Genomic DNA, 5,829 nt, shown 5'->3' with positions numbered 1-5,829 from the left:
CGTTCAGACACGCCGTTCCACTGTGGCGTTCCAGGAGGAGTACTTAATTGTGATACAATACCACAATCAACCAGATAGTCAGTGAACTCTCGGCTCATATACTCGCCACCACGATCGGATCGAAGTGTCTTGATCGTCTTGCCAAGCTGGTTCTGTACTTCGTTTCTGAAAGCCTTGAACATTTCAAGTGTTTCAGACTTATATCTCATCAAATAGACATAACCGCATCTACTGAAATCATCAGTGAACGTAACGAAATATAGATAACCTCCTCTACCTGGACAGCTCATTAGTATGCATACATCACTATGTATCAGATCCAATAACTCTGTCACTCTTTGTCCTTTCCCCTTGAAAGGATGTTTTGTCATCTTGCCCATCAAACAAGATTCGCAAGATTCAAGAGACTCAAAGTCAAATGAATCTAGAAGACCTTCAAAATGAAGCTTCTGAATGCGCTTCTCATTTATTTGGCCTAGACGACAATGCCAGAGGAAGGTTGGGTTTAAGTCGTTCGGCTTAAACCTTTTAGTACTCACGCTATAGATGGATGATTTCGAGTTCGAAGGCTGATCATTCAAGACGTATAAACCATTAACTAGATAACCATTACCATAGTAAATATCGTCTCGATAAATCATCAAACTCGAGTTCTCAATCACAAATCGAAAACCATCCAAATCCAGACATGAAATAGAAATAATGTTTCTCCTAATCGTAGGAACATAGTAACAATTACTAAGCTCTAAAACAAGTCCAGAAGGAAGATCCAAATCGTAAACGCCAACACACAATGCAGCAACTCTTGCTCCATTTTCGACGCGTAGTTCCGCTTCTCTCTTAGCTAGCATCCTACTTCTTCTTAGTCCCTGCACATTTCCACAAATGTGTGAGGCACTTCCGATATCCAATACCCACGAAGATATAGTACAGATGTTAGCTTCTATAACATGAATACCTGAGGCAGAAGCTTCACCAAGCTTCTTTCCTTCAGATCCTCCAAGTAAAGGTGACAATTACGCTTCCAGTGTCCAGACACTCCGCAGTAATGACAGTCACCTTTATCGGGCTTAGGCTTGGGCGTAGAGGCAACTTTTGCCTTCTTTTTGGCTTTACCCCGCCGCTTCTTGCTGGAGTTATTCTCAACAGCAAGCACAGTCTTGGGCACCACGATATCCTGCTCGACCGATTTCAACATCCCATGCAGTTCGGCTAAGCTCTTAGTCATCCCGTGCATATGGTACTGCATCACGAACTGGTTATAGTCCTCGGGTAATGACATCAGGATCAAGTCTGTAACCAAGTCACCATCGAGGTTCACTCCCATACGTTCAAGTTCTTCAACATGAGCTCTCATGTTGAGGACGTGGGTGTTGACAGAACTGCCTCTCGGCATATCCGTCTTCACTAGAGCTTTTAGCGTCTTGTACTTTTCAGTACGCGCTAGCTCCTCAAACATGATTTTGAGCTGATTGATCATATCAAACACGCTCTTCCCCTCAAACTGCCTCTGCAGATTCGGGGCCATGCTTCCCAACATGAGACAGGAGATCTCATTGTCGTCAGTCTGATGCTTCTGCCAAACATCCTTGACGGCTCTCGTGGCATTGGCCGCAGGCTCTGGTGGTATAGCCCCTTCTAGGACGTATGACTTCTTATCGTGCTTGAGAACTATTCTCAAGTTACGATACCAGTCTAAGAAGTTCGTCCCAGTCAATTTATCCTTCTCAAGGATAGACCGCATCGTCAAACTCGGTACGCTACCGGTTGACGCCATGTCCTACAAAAGAGACAAAACAGAACGAACAAAATAAATGCAGATTCTATTAATGATCTACTACCAGCTAGTAGGGCTGGGCACGGGCGGGTACCCGGACATTTTAAGGCATCTCTATCTCGATCTCAGTCTTGTCGGGTTTTTGAATACATTATCTCGGTCTCTATCTCATAAGATCCGGGTACCCGAGATCCGGGTACCCGAGACACGAGATCGGGTATCCGCGGGACCCGAACCCGTGCTCGCCTTTCGAAACCTGTGCATCATTATAAGACCAAATCTAACTATGAACCTAAAACCTTTACAATATTATTATCCAGAATACATCCATAATTCTTAAACATATTATCATCCAAACAACTGTACATCAACAACATCCGAAACATAAAATCCATAAATTCAACATACAAAAATAAAATCCATAAATTCAATACTTCTGTATTTGAGTTATCTGCCATGGAAGACATATCTGCAAAACAAACAACTTCATTAGTAAAAACAAGAGAGAACTCGGTCGAACAGAGAGCTCATGAACCTGTATTGATTGATAAAGTATATGAGCAGAGAACTCGGTCAAACAGAGAGTTGGATGAACCTGTATTGACTGATGAAGTACCTTAACAGAGAACTCGGTCGAAAAAAAGGTCGAACAGAGAGGTTCCAACTGGGATGGAGACGGAGACATTGAACCGAGGAGAGAAAGAGAGCCGCGAAGATGGAGACAAACGAACCTGCAACAAGGAGTACACTTAAATCAGTAGAGCAAAGGCGGCAAAGACAGAAGCTCAGGCGACGAGGGAGAAGCTCTTACCGAGGGAGAGAAAGAAAACGGCGACGGCGAAGACAGGCGGAGCAAGGAAGAGACGATGGAGACGGAGACGGTCGAACCGTGGGAGAGAAAGAGAGCACCGACGATGGAGAAAAAGGAGGCGGACGAACAGAGTGCTTCCAACTCGGTCGAACAAAGAGATTCGCGACGAGGGAGAAGACGGAAGCACAAGGCGACGAGGGAGAAGACGGAAGCACAAGGCGACGAGGGAGAGGCTTTTACCGAGAGAGAGGAGGCGGACGAACAGAGAGCACGGCAACGATGGAGGCTGAAGCTCAGGCGACGACGGACGGAAAGAGAATAGGAGGAGCTCAATTTCAGGCGACGGTCGACAGTGTGAGAGAGACCGAGAGAGGAGGCGCAGAAAAGCCAAATCGAGGAGAGAGACAAGAGTGTTAGATAATTAGGGTTAGGGTTAGGTTTAGAAATGGCAGTTTTGTAAATATATTAAAAATAAGGGGTATTTTTGTAATGTTCATATTTTCCGGGTACCCGTGAGATAACCCGTGTAGATATATCAAAACCCGAACCCGAAACCCGGAACTCGGGTTTCATGAGATAAAAACCCGGCCTCTATCTCGTTGTCTCATCAAACCATACACTTCAGTACTCGTGAGACCGGGTACCCGGAAACCCGCGGGTCTCGGGTAAAAATACCCACCCTTTTTGTAATGTTCATATTTTCCGGGTACCCGTGAGATAACCCGTGTAGATATATCAAAACCCGAACCCGAAACCCGGAACTCGGGTTTCATGAGATAAAAACCCGGCCTCTATCTCGTTGTCTCATCAAACCATACACTTCAGTACTCGTGAGACCGGGTACCCGGAAACCCGCGGGTCTCGGGTAAAAATACCCACCCCTACCAGCTAGTCCATCATCAATCAGTGTCAATCTATCTGTGATCCACTACCAGCTAGTCCATCATCAAATAATGACAATATAGATGCAAAGATGAGCTATATTCCCATAAAGAAAACTAACCCTACAATAATTTTCTATATGGGACTAAGATCCGTATTTCACATAAGAACAAGTTTTTACACTCAGCCTTATGCTATTTAGGTAGGCATCTAATGTCAATCACATCCAATGTGATTCTTAGATCCTTTATGAGACTTATGATATCAAATATCATTGCATACACGTCTCATCTGTACCATTAAGTTTCAAGTCAAAACTTGACAATTTAACCCAAGATATATTCAAGCTGTAGGAACCACGATTTCCTACCCTGCCTCACAAAGGTAATCCGGCACGCTCAGCTTTGGCATGACCCGCGTTACGGACGATCGATGCCTTGACAGGCGCTCTAGTAATGGGAGGTACTCACTTAGCATTACATAAATAAGGGATTTTCGAAACCGCACCTAGATCAAGCATCTACTTTCAAGCTATGAGAACCACCATTTCTCCATCTTGCCTCACCAAGATAATACGGTACACCCAGCTTTGGCATGGCCCATGACACGTACGATCGAGGCCTTGACAAGTGCTTTACTTATAGAGCTTCTAGATCTATCCGGTTTCTGTGCAACGATTGTTCATAATCCGAATAGACCATCCATTCGATTATGTAATCCCAATCCCGGAGCTCCCACTCAATCAAGCATATCTAATATCTCGATTAAGTTACATGCATTCATTCACTATGAACCATCCATAAGAATAAATCATGTCTATTTGAGTCACAGTTGATCAGATTAAGCAACGATTGCACAATCGGATCAGAAAACGAAAAATCACGGAGTCTGGGTCTCGGACCATCCGTTCTGGATGTAGAACGGACGGTCTTCGTATGAGAACGGACGGATCACGTGTTTCTGCAGACCGGACGGTCCAGACACTCTGGAACGAACGGTCCACTGTCTCAGAACGGACGGTCCAGACCTTTCGGTCTATCCTCAGTCCGTCACCCCTGGTCCGTCCAGTCTGGTAAACAAGAACGGACGGTCTAGGGTTTGGTCACGTGATCAGATCACGTTTTTCGCGTTCTCGGCCCCGTTCAGACCCGAAACCGATCCGATCTGAATTCGGCTGTTGACCCAAAATTCGAACTCCTGCACTCTATACAACATGAAACATGCAATCTACACTAGATTCAATAATCAAACATGCATAGATATCATAGCAAACATGGATTCAAACAATTCAAATCCTAAAACATGCGTGATCGGGTTATACGAAATCAAAACAGAGCAACCAGGCTCTGATACCACTGTTGGATTTTCCTGGGATCTCATGAGCGAATCCTATTCCTAAGAGATCGATTCTAGGGTTTGCGCAGCGGATATAAAAGCAAACATGGATTCAAACGATTCAAATCCTAAAACATGCGTGATCGGGTTCTATGAAATCAAAACAGAGCAACCAGGCTCTGATACCACTCTTGGGTTTTCCTGGGATCTCATGAGCGAATCTAATTCCTAAGTGATCGATTCTAGGGTTTGCGCAGCGGATATAAAACAAAATTTTTAATGAAACCCTAGAACCATGCTACTATTGAATCATAGAAACGTTAGAACGCTTACCTCAATCGATCCGGGGCCTGTATCAATTGATCTGCTCGTCCGATCACTCTAGGCAGGAAGAATACCTCGCCCTCTACACGTATCCACACGTCGGGATGGATTCCAACACCTTGGAACTTGTCTGCTAGGACTAGAGATCTCGATCTCTCTTGTGTGCAAGGTTTTTGGAGGCTTAGGGTTTTATTTTTCTTCTTTTTTCTTTCTTCTTTTTTTTTCTTCTTCTTTTTTCCCTTTAAAACCCTAGAAGACAAAGATAATCCGGCACGCTCATCTTTGGCATGACCCATGTTACGGACGATCGATGCCTTGACAAGCGCTCTAGTAATGGGAGGTACACACTTAGCATTACATGAATAAAGGATTTTCAAAACCGCACCTAGATCAAGCATCTACTTTCAAGCTATGAGAACCACCATTTCTCCATCTTGCCTCACCAAGATAATACGGCACACCCAGCTTTGGCATGGCCCATGACACGTACGATCGAGGCCTTGACAAGTGCTTTACTTATAGAGCTTCTAGATCTAATCGGTTTCTGTGCAACGATTGTTCATAATCCGAATAGACCATCCATTCGATTATGTAATCCCAATCTCGGAGCTCCCACTCAATTAAGCATATACTATATCTTGATTAAGTTACATGTATTCATTCACTATGGACCATCCATAAGAACAAATCATGTCTATTT

General features: G+C 44.2%; 1 long non-coding RNA gene across 1 annotated transcript; it reads right to left on the bottom strand.

Annotated features, from left to right (window-relative positions):
- Positions 1-2,131: 2,131 nt before the first annotated feature.
- On the bottom strand, positions 2,132-3,149 carry LOC104801875. The gene is made up of 3 exons (XR_769943.2): positions 2,589-3,149; positions 2,394-2,508; positions 2,132-2,246 (listed from the first exon to the last, which is right to left on the bottom strand). It is a non-coding gene; the product is annotated as an uncharacterized LOC104801875 (long non-coding RNA).
- Between the last annotated feature and the right edge of the window lie 2,680 nt (positions 3,150-5,829).

This window comes from Tarenaya hassleriana, unplaced genomic scaffold (genome assembly GCF_000463585.1).
Source record: "Tarenaya hassleriana unplaced genomic scaffold, ASM46358v1 Cleome76, whole genome shotgun sequence".
Taxonomy (NCBI): Eukaryota; Viridiplantae; Streptophyta; class Magnoliopsida; order Brassicales; family Cleomaceae; genus Tarenaya; species Tarenaya hassleriana.
The sequence above is the reverse complement of the archived record's forward strand: the minus strand, read 5'-3'. Positions and strand labels throughout refer to the sequence as shown.